Source organism: Sus scrofa, chromosome 16, assembly GCF_000003025.6.
Source record: "Sus scrofa isolate TJ Tabasco breed Duroc chromosome 16, Sscrofa11.1, whole genome shotgun sequence".
Taxonomy (NCBI): domain Eukaryota; kingdom Metazoa; phylum Chordata; class Mammalia; order Artiodactyla; family Suidae; genus Sus; species Sus scrofa.
In genome coordinates, this window is record NC_010458.4 from 31,935,768 (window position 1) to 31,958,628 (window position 22,861).

A 22,861-nucleotide genomic window follows, 5' to 3' on the forward strand; every position below is an offset into this window, starting at 1 on the left:
CCTTTGCTACAACAAATTCTAGGAGTAGAAGACATTCCCAACACAGCTTCCTCTCGTCTGTGCAATGTCAGACCAGCCCACCATCACAACCTTTGGCTAGGTGGGATATTCACATTGTGCTTTTCTTTTAGATTGTGTTGAACTTGGAGTTCCCCTCATGGCTCAGTGGTTAACAAATCCAACTATGAACCATGAGGTTGCGGGTTTGATCCTTGGCCTCGCTAAGTGGGTTAAGGATCCGGCATTGCCATGAGCTGTGGTATAGGCTGCAGACATGGCTCGGATCCTGCATTGCTGGTGGCTACAGCTCCGATTAGACCCCTAGCATGGGAACCTCCATATGCTGCAGGAGCAGCCCTAGAAAAGGCAAAAAGACAGAAAAAAAAAAAAAAAAAAAAAAAGAATGTGTTGAACTTTACTAAAAACAATGGTAAGTAATGACCTGGACCCATAGGTTCACTAAAGTTAGTTATTAATCTGGTCAAGCATAATAATTTCAGTTGGCCAGTCTTGTCACAGATGGATTTTAAATTTTTCTTCCAAAAATATAATTTGAGTTGTTTTCAAAGTAGAATGCCAACGGATAATATTGTTAAATGAAATAGTAAATTTCTACATTTTAAAGACAGCATTGTATAAGAAATACAATGACACCTCATTGCTTACTTGATTCCATGTTGAAGCAAAAATGGAAAGAGATGAGCTTTTTTTCCAACTAGTGTAAAGCTTGTTATAAAAAAACAAATAAAAAGCCTAATTTTCAGTAGCAATTTTTCTTGACTTAACTAGTAAATAAAAGCTAGAATAATAATGACACTGAAATCCAACATTGTACCACTAAAACTAAAGGCAGTCTTTTTTAACTGTAGGATGGATTCTATTGTCAACTCCAGTTTAATAAAAATGAAGGTATGGAGGCAGATTTTTTTTCTCTATCTGAAATGTTAATCTTAGTTCAGCTAAACCAGAAAAGCTACAGTGGATTTGATTCATGAAATAAAATCCACTACTTTTATAGAACTTTCACAAGGTTTTTTTTAAAATATTAGTTCTTCAAAAATAAGTAGTTTCTCTCTCACTGCTGCATATACTAAACATAGTGCCATTTTTGACAAGAAAATTAAAATTTGGAAAATAATCACTGTATTTCAGGGTGCCATTTATAGAACAAAAGTAAGTACATGAAAAAAGCAAAAATTTCTATGAATCTTTCATACAAACCATAATAAATAGATATACTCTCATTACACAAGTACTACCCTGAAAGATGAGAGCATTTTATGCTGTCTCATCAAAAGATGTTCTTTAAAAATTACGCTCTGCCTTCTTTATAATAAAAATGTATTATTTTATTCAGACAGAAGAATGATAGTAAACATGCCCCAGACGAATTTTTTAAAAATTTAACCTTCCACATAGGCCTATGTGTCTCAGTCTGACTGTATGTGACATGGATTAGCAGGAATTAGACATGAAAAACTTAACTGTCTTCTATTTTTAGCATTCACACTTCACAAAGAAATACTGTTTGCTATATGAGTTTGATCAAATGTAGTCCAACCCCATGTTAGGTGACTGTCAAACATAGATATCTTGTAAATTTCCCTTAAAAGATTACATTTTAACTGAAGAATCTACTTGCCAATAATTCCAAGGCATTCTTAGTCAGGCTCAGAACATCCCATCAGTTTATTTCTCCGTGCTTGAGTCCATTATCTTGTACCTGGAAAAAGGAGGAAGAAAGAGTCATAAATATATGCAAGTGAAAAAAAAAAAAAAAGGTATCCAAATAGTCCTAGTAGAATGGTTTCAACAAGAAAATTTTACCCAATTTCTTTCCAAAATAAAGCTCATTTTTGGGGGTTCCTTAGAATCCTTGCTGTTCCTAGACCACAACTGTTACTAATAAAGGATTTTACAGAATCACAAATAAATCATACAGAGTCTCTACCTTCAAGATGTTCACAGTCTTAGTGGAAGGTAGAGATGCATAAAAAAGCAATTATCCTGCAAAGTGATGAATTCCATCTGAGAAATAGAATATTGTGTGGCACCTACAAATAAGCTAGTTCTTTGAAAGCCCTGTTTGGTTATTGAAAATTAAACTATATAACTTCTCTTATAAAAATTACAAAATGCATACTTTAAAAGCAATTTATAAAATATTTGGTACAAGTGAGTATTAACTAAACAACCTAGAAATCAGATAAAATTTTCATTATGAAAATAACCATTACTAGAAGCCTATTTTCAAAGGTTAATTTTGTGACTTTTTAATGTGAATTCAAAACCATAATGGAAAATTCATATTAGAAAATCAATAGTTTGTATATGCATTAATTCATAAATGAATCAAAGAAGAAAAAATAGGAAAAAGAATAAACATCATTTTGCCTGGTTTAATTCTCAGGTCACAGAAAAATACCTGGACCTGGAGGAATCAGAAAAACACCCCCATAGTCCTCTGACAGCTGCTGCTCCAAGAGAAAAGTCAGCACAAAACAGTATGTATAAGATACCTAGTAATAGAAATATATCACAGTGGACTGGCCTGAGGGCACTCCCTTCCCCATTTTGGGAAATTCAAATGAAAGACCTATCTCCTGGCACATGAAGAAAACACAGGAATGAATAAAAACATTTAACCAAGCAAAATCTAGACTAAGCATCATCACGAGAAGGAAGAACACTTAAATCTCTGTTCACGATAGAAATGAGTCAGTGTAATGATCTAGAGGGTGGAATGGATATATTCTGTGTATGTGATTCATGTAATATATACATTGGATTATTTCCGACTCTAATGTAAACCAGCGTATGTGAAAACTCCTTCCAAACTAAGGTACAATGTAGCATGAGCTTATAATCATCAGCCTGAAACACAATGAAAGTTTTGCTCAGGTTCCTTAATCTTAAAAAGTTGTCTTTTTATTTAAGAACCAAGAAACATGTAGAAGAGTGGACCTGAGTCTTAAGGAAAGGGGTGGGGTAGTGGGGAGTAGCAAGAGACAGGTATCAATTTGGTAAAAGCTGGAAAAGCTCACAGATGGGAACAATGAACTTGGATCAAATCCAGAGCCTACTGGCCCCATGGGAAAGTCTTTCTGACTTTGGCCGATAATAAATATGTTGAATCTGGGAGGCAGATCAGAAAGGCACTGGTCCTACCCACTGAGCAAGGACACCTCCTCTTCAATCACAATACAGAAATCTGAAGGTCACTGAGGCCTGTGCCAGATCTGTGCCCCTCGCATCACAATCAAAAAGGTTGTTCTACATGCATGATATGTTCTGTGGCAGTAGAATTTCCACATGAGGTGATTTCCTTTAGCAAATGATTTCAATATGTCACCAATTTCATACAGAGCTTGCTCCTTTATGCTTATTAGAATTTTCTTTATTAAACAAACTTAAATGTATTACTCCCTGATAAATAATTCCTCCCTAAATTTGCATATGTTAGTGCAAATTTAGCAAGCATATCATTCACACTGTCATGTTAACTTTAACTTGCAGCTCTGCAGAAGAAGGAAGAATGAAATTACACCTAAGTAAAGTCTTCAGTTATCCTTAAAATGAGGTGACCCCTTGGAAAAGAATAATGTCATTCTGAAAAGCTGCATAATTCTGAGCACATCACTGAAGACTGATTTAGTACTTGAAGCCAAGGGGGAAAAAAAGAAAAAACTTAGTGGCATAAAACTCATTACTTTGATGAAGTATAGCTTTTGCTCAAAGAAAATGATTCCCACGCTTTTGCTATTTGAACCTCTTACCAATACATATCTTATGGAAATACAAACTTTGGCTTGGAAACAAGCTTTAAAGAGGTTGAGTTGATACTGAGAGGTAGTTTTCTAGATGCCCTTCAGTCTTTCCAAATAATAGTGTAGCAGGCTTTTTTTCTAGCCCCTCCCCAGTCTCTGATTCAGATTTGCTCTTAATTCTTTCAGAAGCTGAATAAATTACTGTATACAGATGCTTCGTTGAGACCTAAAAGGGAATTTAATGTAATTGTTTTTGTCTATGACAAAACTCAGAATCCAGAAACCAAGGCGTACAGTGTCAATGGTACATGTTCGCAATTTACAGATGCTTGGCCCATGGCAGTAGTGCGCTGAACTTCAGTGAAAGAGAATCAATGCAACCAAATGCCAAAATAAGATGTTTCCACCTAGGCATCTCAGGATGAGAACATCTCAACATGCTTTCCTGATAGGGAAAAAGCACAGGCATTTGGTGCTGTTGAAGGTATCCAGTAACAAAGCAGTCAAATTGAGAATAAAATTACATGAAGAAAAACATCATGGTTAATTAGGAACAAGTCTTTGAAAATAGGGAAATAAACAAAAAGACACACAGCTGTGTGAAAATCCAACAGGACACACTGAGTTAGAAAATTCTCTCTTAATGAATGATGATAATTCTGTGTTGTGGAAAAGTGAAATTGACCCTAGAACATTCAACAGAGATTCAGTTCCTATGGTGAAGCACTTATCAATATTAGTTCATAAAAGTAAAAGGAACTGTCCCTATTCCGAGATAATCCACCTGCTCTTTTGCTTTATCTGAAGCTGCAAATATTCATTTAATAACAGAAACTGGTATATTGACTCGAGTTCTCGTAAGCTAAGGATTTTCCAAAACTGCAATTTCATTCTGATCCCAGTGGATAAAATTCAGATCAGGCTGTATTTTACAGAGCAAAGGAACCACCTTTCCATTCCTTAAAAACAAAACAAAACAAAATCCTTAAACAAAAAATTTATCAACTTGAGAGTTTTAAATAGCACAATGGATTTTTTTTTTTTTTTTTTGTCTTTTCTAACCTCTATGTTCATTTAAATCCAATTATCCATCCACTTCACTCCAGATGGAGAACTGGGCATTTAGGGGAAACATTTGTTTTAGGACAAGCTATTTTTTTCTATGTCAGAAACAGATTGAAAGCTTTTCATGCTTGATGAACATTCTGGGCTCCTTGAAGGAAAGAAGTGACTGTGCAGAGCATGGGGCCAGAGGATGTTTCTCTCACATCCACCTGTTCCAGTTTTTGATGCACTGGCCTAAGAATCACCTCTTCATCTTTGTCAACCTCGAAGCCTCTATTCTTCTCCAGTGACCTGAGGCTGATGCAACAAAACGAGGCAATTCCAAAGCAATGTCAGAGGCCCTCTGCTACCAAAAATAACACCCTGCTAAAACTGATAGCTGGAAATCTAAAAGGTAATGTTTGTATCGATTTTTATGCAAAGCGTCTTAAAAATAAGACAATGAAAAGCATTGTTAATTCAAATTCCAAGCTTCTAATCCAAGGAATGAGGCTATCAGTATTAAGTTCTATAGATAAAAGAAAAGAAATAGAATTATGGAGCTTATGGCTCCAGTAAGCAGCCCCAGAATAGGGGCAGTGCCTGGCTGGCTGTCATTAACCCTTTCGGCACTCCTGATTCGTGCTTTTGTGACAGCAGCCCACATGTTCTTGTGTACCTGTCTCTTCCTGCCTTTGTTGATTGCATTTACACACAAGCTGCTGCTGTCAAGCTTATTTATAACAGTATTAAAAATGAAATTTGAATTCCAAGCATTTTAATATATTTATATTTATATATAAATATATATAAAATATAAATATATACATATAAATATATAAATATAATATAAATATATAAAAAAATATAAATATAAATATATACCCAAAAAAAGGAGGTTGAAAAATGCACTTGGATACCTGCTTTGTTGATACAATTTCAAAGAGCTGGGGAAGGGCTTCCTGATTAGAAAAAAATACCACTCATGGCCTCATAGTTTTCCAGATTTAAATATTTTCTAATTTGTATAATTTGGTCCAATGTGCTTTTCACATAGATCTACTGAATACTGTTGTGCTAATGTGGGTTTTCTTGCCTCCTATTTCTAAATTTACTGAGAAGATGTAGAAAACTACAAGTAATGTCTAATTATTTTACATCTACTAAGGACACGAAAGCCTTGGTAATCTTTAGGAAGCTCTAAAGGGAGGCACAGAGGAATTATGACAACACAATACACATATTTATTGAGTATTAATATGTGTCAGGAATCATGCTAAACCCTTTCTATGCATTATAGCATTTAATCTTCCCAAAGACCTCATGAACAAGTTAGAATAACCACTGCAATCTGGCCAATGAGAAACATGTTTAGGAAGTTCAATAGCATACTGAATTTCTTAAATCCAGTAAGGAGAAGGATCATATTTGAAACTCCTCTAGTCTGAAAACTTCTAAGGTTACAGTTCAAGATGGAAAGTTTGTACCTCTTTCCCATGTCTTCCCTTGCCATTTTTCCAAAATATGCTTCCTCACAGTTTTGTTTTGTTTTGTTTTTGCCCTAGCTTCTGTCAAACTCTGCAAAAGCTTAAATAACAGAGGAAGAAATATCATCAAAGCACAACAGCAGGTCACCTGGCAAGGTTTCCTTGTTGTGGGAACAGCAAAGTCCTTGTCAGCAAAGTGATTTCAGATGGTTGCCAAAGCAGCCTGTCTAGACAACTTAAAAACCAAGTACAGAAACAAATAAAAAATGGGATTTGTGTGGAGAATGGAAACACATAAAGAACAACCTCATAGTAAGTGTTATTTGTTTACACCTGCTAAGAGCACAGTCCAAGGTCCCTCCAACCTCCTCACTATCATGGATGGTCTTTATCAACCAGACTGTGAATTCCTTGAGGGCAAGATGGAGTTCTTCTATACGAATAGCCTCTGTAGTTCCGCTGATACCCAGTATTTACTGAATTGAATTCAATTAATTAATTAAATGTATCAGGGAGGATGGTCAGGCAAGATTGTTGTTAAATTCTAAATTGTGTTCTCAAGGCTCAGGTGATGCGTAAGGTAGCATTTCCCTCTAATTAATAACAAGATATGTCATCTGAGAGAAAAATTGGCTATCATTCAGCTCAACTTTCTCCTCCTTTTCCTAAATGTTTAATCTTAAAATGCTCTTTTTTCAGCTAGAAGAATAATTGTGCCAGAAGAATAACTGTGCCATTTTTAGGATTTTTTGACTATTTACAAGGATTAATAGGAAGCCTGTCAATTAGGCATTCATTTATACAGGGAGCTGAGACCAGTAAATTTAAAAAGGAAATAGGAGTGACTAGCTGATACAGTTTGCTCAGGACTTTCCCCATTTTAGAACTGAAAGTCCATGTGCTAAGAAACCCCCCAGTCCTGGGCAAACTAGGATGGTTGGTCACACCCCAAATAAAAAAACAATTTCTATAAAATACGAGTAATTTCATTTGAAAGAACTACTCATATAGTAAATGTTTTGCAAGCCCCCAATTGTTGCTCAAGTTCTTTTTGTTTACTTATTGCTTAATTTCTTTGTTCATTTGTATGAGAACTAGGTGGATTTCTTAATTGCAAGACCTCTACTGCCTGTAGGCAAATAAATTCATACTAAAATCCAGTATTTATGTGCTCAGTTAGAGGGACTTAGTGAGTTAAAGTTTGAAAGTAAACTGTCCTCATGAAAGCAGTGTATTCTAGTGCAGAGAAGAAACATATCTGATTAAGCAAGAAATTGTGATTGAAATTAAGCAAGGGAAAATTCAAAGAGAACTCAATGCAATGATTTTCAGATTGTAGAGCCATGAAAAATTACTCGTGGCTGGATCCCATCCCAGAGATTCTGATCCCATTATTCTGGATACAGCCCAGGCAGGGGTGATTTTGCAGATTCTTCAGGTAAACGTAATATTTACTCTGTAATCTTCCTTTGAAATATTGTATTCTTATAAAAATAAATTTAAGAAGAGTAGAACCAGAGTTGAAATGGGCCTTTTGATTAGTAATTGATTAATGTAATTTAATTAACAATTGATTAATATAGTATAATTTAACATATTATTCTAAGCATGAAGAAGTGTCTGCATATAGTTAGGTCTTCTTTATTCTGGCAAGGAGTTGAAAAATTTTAACTCCATTGGTAGAAAATGTACATATTAGCAGATTACTTGGGTGGCAATAATAACTAATGGAGACAATGCCTCCATTCCACATGTTTTGCAAAGCATATACCATAACTTATCTATGTATACACATGCATGCATGCATGAAACAGTGCATCAGAATTGATTTTTTAATCAGATAAGAAAAGGAAACAAATTATCATCAGTAAAAGTCCTTCTCCATAATGAAACCCAAGGACATGTATAAAGAGAAATGGACATTTTGCATCAGTAATAGGATATGAAGACAGTGACCTCTTAAATACTCTTTTAAAATTTTTCAGGTCAATAATAGCCAAATGTTCTAATATGCCAATTTCCCAGTGACCCATGTCAGTTGACTAGATAATTTAAGTCTTATAGTGAAAAAAAAATCAATATTTTAGAAATAAAATTGCATGAATGGGTACATCTGATGAGGTATTTAAAAAAATCAAATTGAGAAATACTTATTTTCATGCTGAACAATTTCTACTCTAAGTCTAAAACACATCAGATCTAGAAACTCTAAAAATACACATTGTTAATATGAATTGATTTGTTCAGTAAGAAATATCCATATAATATCAGAAAAATTTAGGTCTTTAGAGATTTAAAGAGGAGTGGTAAACTGCAAATCTGTTCAGTGTAAATGGTGAAAGGAAAATGAAAATTCAAGCCAATTTTGAAAAAGGAAATTGAAAGTAACCTGGGACCCTATTATAATGACTTGATCAGGGATAAGAATTTAGTCTTATTCCACGGTCCATTAGGCAATTCACTTTGCTGCCTGTGACCTGATTTACATTTGAAATATTGATGTTTAAAAAAAAAAAAAAACCCACAAAACTTGCTATTAGTATTGTCTACAATAGTTTAGGTCAATCAGGTAATTAGAATAAGGCTACTCGTGTGATTAGCATATTGACCAATCAACTTAAAATCAAAACTCTGAATCACAGGCTAAATTTACAAAATTGAGGAGCCATTTCTCAAATTTGTATTATTTATCATAATGAAGACTGCTGAAAAAGCACACATGCTTCAAAGGTGCATCCACAGAAATATCTTCATACAATGATTATACAATAATAATATGGGGTCTAAAATGACGTACTATTCAAAGAAAACATATTTTCAGAAAGAAAACCCAATATTTTTTATTATAGTCAAAAAAAGAATATTTCAATAGAAAACATTTCCAAACAATAACCATTTGTTTCCATCTTTGCAGCTAAAATAAATATTTCGTTTAATTTATTAAAATTCCCAAATACACTGCAACTGTTTCTAACTAGAGGTTTATCTGTCATCAGATGGAAATTATTCAGCTGTTTCAACAGAGTTTTTGAGCTGCAAACATGAGTGTTTTAGCCCTGATTAGCAGTAAGAAAAGTAAAATTCTAGATATTAATATATTTTGCTCTTTCTCAAACAACTTAAGGTCTTCAAAGAATATTATTCCCTTTTCCACTTCAGGTATTAATGATGTTATCAAACGTTGCAGGAAAAAAAATAACTCCATATCCCCAGTCCTGACAGATAAATACCCTTATTTAGCTTCTGTCATTTTTTTTCTCTGGAAATAAGAAGTTTTCAGTTGTCACATGAAAACTTCAGACAAAGTAGCAAGGGTTGCCAACCTCACTAGGTAAGAACTTTAGCAAATCATGAAATTCTTATTCAAAAAAAATATGTCAGGGGAAGAAACGGAAATGGTTTCCACCCCTTAATAATATGTTTAGGTATTAAAGGTGTATGATATAAACTAACAATTCATGTTCCTCTTAGTAGATACAGGAAAGCCCAGGCAGGCCTGCTAGGCTTCGAGTAAAGCAAAAATGCATGGTGCTCATGCAAAAATGTATTCGATGCAAAAAAAAAAGTGTAATATACTATTTTCTCCATCATCTTGTGATTAGGTAATAGTCTTTGTAAGTTTTTATTAAAAACAGTGGAGTGAAATATATACGGAAAAGCATGGCAAGAGCTCGACTTTGCTATTCTAAGACACTCACTCCTGAGGAAATGATTATCATAACAATAGCAGTCAAGTTAAATGAGGAAGTAGTTATTGTTCCACTCCTTAATCTTAATTTAGAAGATGAAGATAAAAACCCCAATGGGGTACCTGGAAATTCACGAATACTGCCAAGGGGATAGCCAACCATACCACACTGTAACACTTGTCTTGTGTGCTAAAAAGAAGAGGGGGAAGTAAGCATTTATCTAAGCTAATCCTTAGTGTAGTTCAGCCAGAACACTGTACAGAGGAGTTGGAGGAAAGTTTGTCTTTTGCAGCAGCAAATTCTACTTCACCCATGTCCAAACTGCAGGTTCTTTGGTGATTGGTTGTTGGCTTACAATGTTTTAGACTAGATAGGTAGCAAGATCTTTAATTTCTTTAGTATTTTAAATCTACCAAGTTAATTGAATAGCCAGAAATTCTTCTTGATTTTTTTTTATGGCAATGAAGCACTGGGACAAAAAATTAATTTTGTTTTTATAATAGCATTGATAAGGAACAGAGGCACAAAGTTTTTTGTCTCCTCAAACTTTACCTATTCAATGTATTTCAAGCATTATTCTTTTATTCTGTTCTAAACTCTAACCCCAATTAAAAGGGGGGGGGATTAGGAAAATCATTGTCTCATTATTTACATAAGTGAAAATCACTCACATCTGATTCTTCCTGACGTCATCTTAAAAAATACATATTCATACGTTATGTTAAAGATATACCATATATATGTATTTTTTAAATACAAGTAATTTATTTTTTAAAATAATTGTTCAGAGCTTTCACCTTTGAAAGTACATGCTGGCTTCTTCTTTAATCTACTTATAATATTGATGGAAACTGGAGCCAGGTATTTATAAGATTCAGGAATAAGCAAACAAACAAACAAAAAAACTAGGGGCACAGAGAGATTACAATTTGCCTAATATCTCAAAGTCAGTTAGTGACCAAGGCAAGTGATCTAGAATCCAGGTGTCTTGACCCATGGCTCTTCCCTTTAAACAAGAGATTAAAATTAAGTTGAGAGCAAATAACATTTTTTAGGACTTATCCAACATATCAAAGATGCTGATTTAGTAGAAATTTAAAAAGAAAACACACAAAGCAAAACGGAAAGAGACTCGGAGAACAAATTGATAGTGCCAGAGGTGAGTGACTGGACCACACAGGTGAAGGGGATTAAGAGGTACAAACTTCTAACCATAAAGTAAATCAGTCAAGGGGATGCAATGTACATACATACAGTGAACACAGTCAATAATACTGTACTAACTTTGTATGGTGATGGATGGTAACTGGTCTTGTTGCGGTGATCATTTCATAATGTATAAAAGTATCAGGAGATCTCTTTGTAACTTAGTGGAAACGAACCCAACTAGTATTCTTGAGAATGCAGGTTCAATCCCAAGCCTTGCTCAGTGGGTTAAGGATCCAATGTTGCTGCAAGCTGTGGTATAGGTAACAAATGCTGCTCAGATCTGGCATTGGTGTGGCTGTGGTATAGGCCAGCAGCTGCAACGCTGATTCAACCTCTAGCCTGGGAACTTCCATATGCCTATTTAATATGGCATGGCTCTATTTAAAAGAAAAAATCAAATCACTCTCATAATCCTGAAACTAATATATGTTAGGTATAGCAAAATTAAAAATAATGTGTTCACTAACAGTAATATTTAAAACTTTTTTGAATAGAAAATTCATATCCCAATAAATCCAAGATAAGTGGTAGAAATTTATTTGAACTGAATTTTTTATGCATCTTGCTTGTATAGTAAGTATTGTTGTGTAAATTTTTCAAGTCAAATATTATCTTCTTCACCTGACTATAAATTCACGAAAGTCATGAAGAATTATTTATGATCCCCCCCAGAGAAACACACATATACTCTGACAAATAGTTTCCTGTACACAATAGCAAACTCAAAAAAATACTTGTTGAATAGGTGTGTGTTTATCAAATAAATGACCAAATAATCCCACTAACATCTTGAATAATATTTGGCAATTATGTACTATTTCTGAGTTTACTCAGAATTTGCTTCATTTTTGCCACTATTTTATTCATGCAGCTCATATTTAATGGGAAAACTTTTTATCTAATTGCTAAAATATGTATTCTATATATTCACATGGGGTTTTATTATAAGCATCATTCACTAAAACAAGATGTGTCATGAAACATGGCTTTTCTATGCCAAAATAGTCCATCTTTCCTCCTCTTTCCTTCTCCTCCAACTCTCAACAGGGAAGTCTGATTTGGACTGGAATTCAATGGGCAGTATATTGGTTTAACTTTGTTAGTGGATATAAGAATTTCCTCCAATTTACCTAGCCTCCCACCAAGATTCATCATCAGCCTAATCTCACAGAAACACCTGGGCAACTTAAACCCAGTCAAAGAGTACATGGTAACTAAAATAGCAACAAATTACCATTGCATCATCAAAATTACAAAATTGCATTATTAACAAAACCCTTCGGTTTCATCCCTGATATATCTGCCAAACTCATTTTGTCCTATTTCAACATCTCCATTGACTGCACTCAAACTTATATAATTTATCACCTAGACAACAGAAATAGCCTCATAACGATCTCCATATGTCCACTTTTATTCTTTCACCATGATGTGGCCAATCCATTCCTCACAGTGCAGTCACAACAACCTTTGGAAAATGCATATCAATCCTTTGACACTCTCAAGGCTTTGTTTTGCCATTTGGATCAATACAAAAATTCCCAACAGTCCTTTAAAAGGCCTGTATCACCTGAAATCTCCCTCTACAGATCCTCTCCCATGGTTTCAGCTATCTATTGCTGTGTAATAAGACACCCAAAACTTCTGTGGCTGAAATAACATGACCATTTATTTGTTCATAATTTTGCAATATGAATAGGGCTTGAAAAGAATAGCTCACCTCTGCTGCATATGGCATCAATCTGGGGCCAGTAAACTGGTCTGAAGGATGCACTTCCAAGATGGTCCAGTTCCCTACCTGGAAAGTTGAGTTTGTTGGTAGGCTGGAGCTCAGCTAGGGCAGTGAGCAAGGTGCCTCAATTATACTTCCTGCAGTCCCCCTCCATGTTGCTGATTGGGCTTCCTCACAGTATGGCAGCTAGGCTTCAAGAAGCATAAACTTGAAACTTCCTCTCTTTCTAAAGTGTAGAATCAGAACCAGTACAATATCACCTCTTCCATACTTATTAACCAGAGTAACCACAGGCACAGCTCAGATTCGAGGGGCAAAACTCTGGACTCACCTGTGGCAAGAATGAATTTGTAACAATATTTAATTCCTCAAATCCATCATGTTCCTTTCTTTCTTTGTTCCAGTTTTTTAGCACTGATCAGAATCATGGTAGAATTTTATATGGATTAAAACAAATAAGAAAAATAGGTTAAAATTTATATGTTCTCCTTAATTGTTATCGAATTTTATATTGATGCCATGGCCATATCGTAGGCGAAAGGGTTTGTAAACTGCACCTTAGGTTAAATTATCAATCTTAATATTCCTAATGAAATTTTACCTGAAAATACAGGCCTGAGACATAAGTTTGTTCTTCCTGCTCTTTTTCTAAGTTTTTCACACCCTGATGCTCAGTTTGTGATATACATGGCCTCACTAGACCATCAGGTAGAAAATAAGAGAGGAAAGATGATAGAGGTGGGGTTATGAGAAGAAAAAAAAGAGAGAATGAGACAAAGGATACAGAGCCTTTAATTAAACATAATTAATTCTGAAAAATCTCTTCAGCTCTACATCCACTTTAACTCAAATATATTAAATCAAACATACTTTTTGTGAAATTTCTTCTTCAAAGAAAACCACTAGAAATACTTACATACATAAAATAAAATCATAATAGATATTTTCAAAAAATAAAGCCAACAAATATGACCAGAAAAAATATAAATATTTTCAAAGTATTTTATAATATTTTGATTAAGAAATAATTTGTATCCATTTAGTTGCTTTGAAAGCAGACATTAAGCAGAGAATTAGATAGGGATTTGAGCACTGTATTACACTAAAGAGAGATTCAATTTGTTTTTTCACTTAAGAAGAATTCATTTCAAGACTCAAAATATATGAAAATTTATCATGAATCAACATTACAGCTAGTAAAAATGTATATGGACTGTATATATACACACACACATTCCTGCAGCAAATTTTATATTGAATTAGTAATCACCTAAACTATCAAAATGCTTTATGAAACATTACAAGCTGATCCTCAATAAAATTGCACCATCTATGAGTTCCACTACAGAATATGAAATACATCAAGTCTTATTTACTATGCATAGTTTTCTTATCCTAGAAAGATAACCTTCCATATTTCCCATAACTTACATGCTACATAAAGCTGAACTAGAATCTTGTTGTGACATGTAAAAAATGTGCAATGAGGACATGGAGAACTTACAAGAAGAGTCAAACAGTCATAAATTGGTTTCAGCTCATTCTTTAAGGTCAAGTTTTGTACATCCTATAAGAAGACTTAGGAACTTGGGCTCTGATCAAGTTGAAAGAGAAAGAATGAGGTTGCCTCTATAGGATTATTTTCTGAGCATCAGAAGATCATCTGGGGAGTTCCTATTGTGGCTCAGCAGTAAGGAACCCAACTAGTATCCATGAGGATGAAGGTTTGATTCCTGGCCTCTCACAGTGAGGCGTTGCCGTGAGCTGTGGCGTAGGTCACAGATGCAGCTTGCAGATCCTGTATTGCTGTGGCTGTGGCATAGGCCAGTGGCTATAGAGGCCAGCAGCTACAGCTCCTACTGACCTCTAGCCTGGGAACTTCCATGTGCCATGGGTGTGGCACTGAAAAGACTGGAAAAAAAAAAAAAAAAAGGTTATCTGATCTTGAACAATTTAGCCAACATGATAACATGATAGCACAATATACAGAATTCATTAGAAAACCATTCCTTACACTTTTCTATATAGTTTACACATTAGATTAATCTTCTTAAAATAGGAATGATTTGCCATAGGCCTCTTTTAAGGCAGGGAGACTGAAGAGCTTCTAATTAGTGATCCTACAGGTGAGGAGGAAGAGCAGGAGACCTGGGAAATTACGAAGATATGAAATACTTGTAAAAAAATCTTTGTCACCATATTGCCTAAAACAAGTCTATATGATGAAAACCAATGAAAAATCATGTCTTCAGATTCTGTGAGGTTAAAAAACAAGAAGTAACAAGGAAGAATAAAACCAAATGGCTAGTAATAAAGTAATGATTCCATTATTAAACAATTTACTAGATGTAATATTTAGGACTTCATTAAAAACTAGGACATGAAAAGATAAGCTCGAAATAAAGTTCAGTGAAAAAATACATTCATAAATTCATCATGACTACAACTATTACATAAATTATATATTTTGCATATATACACATAAATATACATAAATATTATATAAATAATATATTTATTTATGTGATACAGGTGATAGTAGGTGAACTTTTGCTTCAATTTAAATATTTCAAAGCGAAATTATATTTTTTATTAAAAAGAAGAAATTAGGAATATTCAAATGAGCATATGTGAAGAAAATATAAACACTAAGAAGGAATTCTTGGGGCAAAATAAAGCATAAAACTGTAAACATGGGCAGCACTTATTCTTGTTCCAGTCCATGGAATAATAAACAAGATCTAGAAGGAAAAAAGAAAAGAGGCTATGCAAATCATTGGTCAGAGTTGGTCCAGGATACAGGCTATTAAGAAACTAAAAACAGATTTTAGCCATGACTGCCTGCATCAGTTGGTTTTCTTCGATACTTCCAAACCACTACTGCTCAAAATAGCACATGACATTTTCCACTGCACTAGTATGAAACCCTGTCAGGTTTCTTCTTCTCTTATCAATCCACCCCTCCATCTGAGTTTCAATTTCATGCCAAGGTGCTGACTTAGCAGAAATACCATGCATAGTGACATGGTGACTTCTACCCCTAACCACGAGACACTTTTCATTTATATTCATCAAGGAAGTACTCCACAGACATCAACCCATGTACCCAGATCTCAGTTTGTTATTTGATTATCCAACTTAATCCCATTAGACACTGATCTTTTAAATAGCACAAAAACTGCTGACAAAAATGCCCCTGCAAACATTAAAAATTCCCTATGTGAGGAGTATTCAATTCCACAATCAGCTTTAGTAAAAGCTGATGTTTACATTTATTTAAATATTAATCAGGGGCAATTTCAAGTGAAAATGAAAAGAATTGAGTGTCTTCAGAAAATAAAATCTTGTAAGACACCGTGAGACTTGGTGAGATGAGCTGACCTCTTACTTTCTCATTTAGAAATCTGGAAATTCTCAGGAATGCTTTCTTCATAAAAGGACAAATGGTTTAGTTTCTTCAAAAACCTAAAGTCTATTTCCACTTTATGGTGCTCTTTTAACTCGCAGGGAGTTCAGGAAAAGTATTATATTAACATTATTATATAAGTGTACTTGTGGAAAGTGAAGCTCTGTAAGTGCTGAATACTTTTTATGATCTTTTATCAAAATGATCAGGAAACAGATTAAGAGGAAAATTTTAAAAGCACACTTCCACATGAAAGATTTCCACAAACTTAGCAGAATCTTTTTTTCTAAAGATAATATGAATATGAAAAGCTTCTAAAATCAAAATTGTATATCAACAAATGGTATAAAAATATTCACAATATTGAGGAATTTTTCTATGTAAATTAGTAAATATTAACAATGCTCCTGGAAAAAAAACCAATTTTTAGATCTGGCCAAACAGTTTTGCCACTATTTCATGAGTGCAAGAAATAAAGGAAATCTGGCATTAAATCAAAGCCATGCCCTAAACTGAATAAGAAATAATATCTTGGCATTCCCGTTGTGGCACAGAGGAAACAAATTCGACTAGGAACCATGAGGTTTCGGGTTCAATCCCGGCCTTCCTCAGTGGGTTAAGGATCCAGCGTTGCTGGAACTGTGAACTGTGCTGCAGGTTGCAGATGTGGCTCAGTTCTGGCGTTGCTATGTCTGTGGCATAGGCGGTGGCTCCAGCTCTGATTCAACCCCAAGCCTCGGAATCTCCATATGCCATGCGTGACACCCTAAAAAAAAGCAAAAAACCAAGAAAGCAAGAAAGCAAGCAAGAAAGAAGTAATATCTTCTCTTTCCCTTACCTCCCATCTTTATTCTCTTGATTTTCATCTTCACTGGTACTTAAGCTATTGTATATCTAATCATTTAACTTTTCTTGTGCACCTACCATGTACTAAACTCTGAACTGGGTATTGGAGATACAATCTCTGACCTTTGATGGTTCAGTGCTGATTGGAGAACACCAGAAGAGAAATTCTTTACAAAAAGGGGGGGGGGGATGCCCACTGTTGATGGGAGTACAAATTGACACATTTTGGGGAAAAAAAATGTCTTCTTCTTCTAAAGCGGAACAGCATATATTCTACTGATCAATAATTCCAATCCTAGGCATATGCCCTCAAGCAATTTTTGCCCAGATTTATGCACAGAATGCTCAAAAGTACTCAGAGCAACATAATATTTAAAAAATTGAGAAAGCCCAAACATTCATCTTTAAGAGAATAAACAAGTATAAAATTGTCTCACAACAGAATATAACATAATTGTGAAAATAATTTATCCTCAGCCCATAGGCAATACCAAGGAAGAATATTAGAAATATAGCATTGAAACAAACTATAGGCAGAAGACTACATAGAGTATCATGCCATTTTAATAAAAAATTCAAACAAGAATATGTGTCCATTTCATTTTTAAACATACATGCATACCTGGTTGCATTATTTTGAAATGCAAAAGAAACATAAATCCTAAATTCAGCATGGTGGTTACCTTCAATGGAAGGCAGGATGGAGGCAATGGGGAGCTGCGTCTGGGTAGCTTCAAAAGAATTGTCATAATCTTATTGTTTGGTGGCTCCAAACTTCAATATAGCACTGTGATTCTTAATTTATTATATGATTGGAATATTTTTATTTGCACAAAATTTCTCAAAATAAAAATTACTTTATTAAAAGAAAACTCGATGTCAAGAAACTGTACTAGTTTTTCTTGAAGGTGTTAGGGAAGGAAGGCATGTCATTTCAGCATTGCCAGAAAGATGAAGAGAAGGGCAATCCGAAGTTAGAAATCCTTATGAGCATGGACCCAGAGATGTGAAAGAGCATTGTATTGAGATAAATGATAAATATGTATGAGCTGGAGCATAGGACACTTGGCGAAGAGACAGAAGGTGATACTGATTAGGACCTGATAGCTTCTGTGGAAAGCTTTCCTCTTGTGCCATGAAAGGAAGAAAGTTATCCTGTAAGCAAAGAATGATGTTGATTTCTTATTTTAAAACAGAGGAAGATTTCTTATTTTAAAACAAGATCATAATTTTTTTAGAAGGATAACAATGCTGGCAGAACTGTGGAAAAGAATTAATGGAGGTAAGACAAGTGTCAGTGACAGCAATTAAAAGAGTGATGCAATAGTCTAGGTGACATGGATGGAGATTTTGATAAAGGTTTTAGAAATAGAGGAGGAGAAAGGAGATGGGCTTAAAGACATTTAAGGGTCAGTTATACTTCAATAAAGATTTAGTTTTTAAGAAAGACTTTAAGGGGTAGACTTGGTAATTAAACAGATGTGGTGTATTAGGAGTAATTAAAAGCCACAGACAACCCTAAATTTTGATACTTAACAGGTTGATGACTGATGAAGCTTTCAGGCAATCAACATGAGAGAAGAAATGGTTTAGCAGGGAAGATAAATTTGGTTTGGGACTTGTAGGGGTAGACAAGTTTTGGGAGATCCATGGGGATATGATGGTAGACATTTGAAAATACAGAAGGAGGGTGGTATAGAAATTCAAATCTATGTGTCTTAATTAGTAGTGGTAACCAAGGAATCCAGTGATGTCCTTTATAGAGCAAGCTGAGAGAAGGACTTGAGAGTACTAAGGATAGATGCAACCTTGGAAAAGAGAAAGAGATTTAAAAAAAGAAGAGGTGGCTGAGAACGTTAGACTCTAAAGCCAAAGTGTCAAGGTACATAACACTCCTCCACCACCTTGAGCAAGCTACCTAATGCCTCTCAGCTTCAGTTTTCCCCCAACTGTAAAAATGGAAATAACAATATTTCTCCATAGGATTATTTGTGGGTTAAATTAGTCAATATGTGTAAAATGTCTGGCGTGTATTTCTTCTCCTTTCAACAATTTGTTAAAAGCATGTGCTATAGTCTGGGTAGCACCTGGCTGTGCAGGGCTGTAACTATCTATCACATGAGAGATAATCATGCCTATGCTGTGATTTGAAAAATCCAGAAAGAATACTTTGCTGCTACTACCCCCACATTCCCCAAACCACACAATATATCTCCCATCTAGTGATTAACATCAAATGCCCCTTCTTGATGGTAAGACTTTTAATCCATAATACTAAGTAAGTTTTAAAATGCAGAGTATGGGAAAAGTAACAGAGTAGCTTAAATTTACAGTAGAAGACTAAAACACTAAACTTTGATCCTTTCCTGAGAACATTTGTTAAAAATAGTGAGAAAAAAAAAAAAAGATAATGCACTGAGTACCTGAAGTGGAGTGGGAGAATCAGGCAGGGAGACAGGCTCTAGAAAGATGAGCTGGGGGTGAACATTCAACTCCCTTATCTTGCATTGAACTAATTCTTCCCAAACTAAAAGTTTCAGTGATCAGTGTTTTCTGTCACGACAAGGAGTCACTCTACCACTGAACCTCCTTTATCTTTTTTTGTGGACTAGGTGATAAAATCCCCATGACATACTTGGCATAGTGCCTGTTATATAATATGTACTCAATAAATGTTGTCTGTAGTTATCTATCTTCAGGCTGTACAACGCTCTTGCTAGCTCATAGAATTCCTAACCCACTCTCTCCTACTGGTGTGACACAATTGTCAAGAAACACTCTGAAGGATATCTTACAAAAATGGATTGTCTATGCCCAGGAAAGAGATGATAGTTGTAAAGGAATAAAGACGGCAATAATATTAATGAAGAGTGTTTAGAGTGTGCCAGATACTATGCTATCACATTCCATGCCATGCTTGGTGCATGAAGTATTTCGTCTATGGATTGCTTCTTTTGTTAACAAGTATTACTGCCCTATTTTAGCTAAGGGCATAGTGATTAACGAAAGATAAGATGGTTCTAAAAATTTGTGAAGGTCTCAAATAAAAAACTGAGTCAGTAATAGAGTTAATGTATGGGAAATGTGTCATTTCATTCATATGACCATGGACAGCTGCACAGGATACATAATGTTAGGAAGAGAGTAAGCTTCCTGTATGCCCCCTTTTCCGTCTTTATTTCCTTCTCTGCCTCTTGAAAGTACTAGTCGGTGACTGTCAAATTCATGTTACTTCTTAGAAAGTCAAGGATAACTGACATTTTCAGATATTTCGTAGCTCTCCTCTTATTTGTCATTAGTTTCAAACTCAAGATTTATTGAAAGCTATCTAATCACATGCTCGATATTTTTAAAATTAACTGCTCTATAATAAGATGAAAGGACAATTTTTTAAATGGCTAAAGAATAGGAATTCGAATCAAAAAATATGTGTAAGAAAAAATATGAAGGGCAAAATTATGTAGATGCTTCCTCTGTCGATGCCAGGTTAGGACTGAATTTTCCTTTAAGGAGGAACTCACCAAAAAAACAAAAACAAAAACAAAAAAACCAACAAAACCAAACACCAAAATGAAGATAAACACACAGAGGTATACATCAAATTATAATTATTAGGCCAGTTACTTAATGCATCTAAACAAAGTTTGCCTAAAATCATATGCGCTATCTCAGTCAAAAGGTTTTCTTCATTTTTAGTGTGAAAATTTTATTAAAAATTGTATTACTCTCTTAAAAGTCCACAGTTTATAGTAGAAGCATGTTAATGCTTTATGTAAAATTGAATAATTTTTTTTCAGTGATTACATATTATAATGAAAGGAACATAAAATAAGTGAAAGAGAAACGTTTTATTCTGGTTTTAATTAAATTCGATAAGAGAGACAAAGAAAACCATAGCATTCAAGAAATTTCCTCTCCTTTTCACACTTTCAATTATCTCCTTCAAGTAAAATCATGTTTTTAAAATTTCCTCCTAAATATTTTTCACAATAAACTTGCTTTTAATTTATCAAGTATTTATTTTCATATAATATTTTAAGAAGAGGAAAGAAATATCTAGCTTTAAAATATAAATGAATTACTCAAAAGCAACCACTGACCAGAAGACAGCAGCACACAGGAGAGGATTTATATAAAACAGACTTTTGCTGCCCTCTTTTGGAATAAACAAGTGAATGATATCAATTTGAGTATGCATTTTACTATTGTCTGTTTCCTACCACTGCCACGTTGCTTAGGAAACAAAGACCTGGGACTCAATTATCAAATGCCCTGTTATTAAAAAAAATTGGAGATTTATTTTAATTTTATGGATGCAAAAAGATGTTATTTAGCAGAGGATTATTTAAAAGCATACCGAATAAAAGTATAATTGTTTTGAATACAACAAATTCCAATTAAGTGACAACCCCACAAACTAAAATAGTAATCTTATAATTAATATTTTGAATTTATATAGCCTTATAAATAATTATAATAATTTAAGTGTGAATGTTTTAGTGAATAATAAAAACATCAGTAATTTAATTATGAAAAACACTAGAAAAGTTTTTAGTCTAGTATAATTAAGAGAAGCACTGAGTGTATCTCAGTTTCTAACATATTTATACCCATTTTGTAATAACATGGAAATCTTCTGGTGCTGGGGGGTTTTTTGGTTTTGTTTTTTGTCTTTTTAGGGCCACATTCACAGAATATGGAGGTTTCTAGACTAGGGGTTGAATCAGAGCTGTAGCTGCCAGCCTATGCCACAGCCACAGCAACTCGGGATCCAAGCCATATCTGCAGCCTACACCACAGCTCACGGCAATGCCAGATCCTTAACCCACTGAGCAAGGTCAGGGATCAAACCTGTGTCCTCATGGATGCTAGTCAGATTCATTTCCACTGAGCCTCGACGGGAACTCCTAACATGGAAATCTTCTGATCAAACTGCTGTCATTCAAAGGTAGTACTCAAATGTTGGTAAGCCTGTAGAGATTTTAAAAATTAGATAAGTTCAGACAAAGCTCAGGCGTGATCCTACTGTTCATCACCCTTCCCATCTTCCACCAGAAAAACTAGCAACAAAAATGTATGATCCCAAATACTAAACCTCAATCATACTGTAAATTACATCTGACACCAAATCAAACCAAACAAAATCAACAAAGTTAAATATATTCATATGCTTTTGCTAAGATGGACCGAAAAAACATTAAGTACAATGTGTATCAAAAGTCATAATATTGAAATTGGGTTATGTTCCTTGGAAGCAGGAGCTCCTTTGGAGGGATGCACCTTGAAAATATGACAAAATTATAGTATGTAATAATCCTAGGTATGAAGAACCTAATTTCCAGAATACTAGGATATACCACCAACTCATGAATTCAAAACAACAAGAGAAACAATTAGGTGGACTTGGGAAAAGACAAATGTGGCCAAAATCTTGGTGATAAAGAACTATTGTTTGCTTGAGGAAAACCTGGTTTTTAGCACATAAAAAAAGTGGAGTTTTAGACAACCTTATTGCCAAAATTAAATTCTTCCACTACATGTACAAATTACTTGTAGCTGTTTCATATGTGGACAAAAGCCTTGCCATAATCATTTCATGTAAAAGAAAATTTGAAAACTCTTGGCTACAATGTAACACATCAAAAGCTAGGATAACAATTTCAGATGTTAGCAGGGATTAG

General features: G+C 34.5%; 1 long non-coding RNA gene across 1 annotated transcript in view; it reads right to left on the bottom strand.

Annotated features, from left to right (window-relative positions):
• Positions 402-22,861, bottom strand: part of LOC106506482 — a 204,504-nt gene continuing 182,044 nt past the window's right edge. Inside the window, exons 4-5 of the long non-coding RNA XR_002339586.1 lie at positions 22,032-22,151; positions 402-1,723 (exon numbers count right to left, since the gene is read on the bottom strand). This is a non-coding gene — a long non-coding RNA (uncharacterized LOC106506482). The remainder of the gene's footprint in view (positions 1,724-22,031; positions 22,152-22,861) is intronic.